The sequence below is a fragment of the Leishmania donovani genome, chromosome 14 (genome assembly GCF_000227135.1).
Source record: "Leishmania donovani BPK282A1 complete genome, chromosome 14".
Lineage (NCBI taxonomy): Eukaryota > Euglenozoa > Kinetoplastea > Trypanosomatida > Trypanosomatidae > Leishmania > Leishmania donovani.
The window spans coordinates 253,170-253,837 of NC_018241.1; positions in this window are offsets into that span (position 1 = coordinate 253,170).

Sequence of the window (668 nt, forward strand, 5' to 3'; positions counted from 1 at the left end):
GCTTGCGCTAGAGCGATGCGCACCTCGACAGACCGACAGGAGAACGGCCTTTTCAACGTGTCCGTTCTCCGCCGTGCAACCAGGGTGACACGCCACTCCTACCCCCTCCCCCGGCCCGTCACAGGCCCCATCGCGTGGTGCGAGGCAGCCGGTGGACACGCCTTACAGCAAAATGCCGACCCGGCCATCGGAGCACGGACCCTGCCTCCAGCGCTACCCGCCCGCCTCGCAGGTCGCCTCACAGCCGCTCCCCCATCATGCCGGGCGCACGTGCTGCATCCCTCCCCCCTCTCGGCGCGGCACAGGCTCCCGGCACCGGTAGGCAGCCATGGCCGCGTGGCGTACGTTGGAGTCGCGCAGACGCTTTACCCATCATACGAGTCGTGCAAACGTGTTCACGGTCGCATGCAGCTCCAACGCAACGCCATCCCACGGCCTCACCGCCAACCTCAGTGGCGCTAAATCGCACGGAGCCCACACCCTTACGTCGTAGGTGCTCGACACTGTCACCACCGGAAGTGGCGCGGTGGCTGGCACGGCGAAGGGGCTGCTCGGCTTCCTCCCCACAATGAGTGGGGGGTGATTTTTGGGGGAGGGGGCACCGGACCCTGAGATGCCACGCTGGGGTGTCTCCAGGTCGTCCGGGCACGTGCACGGCAGAGATCGGA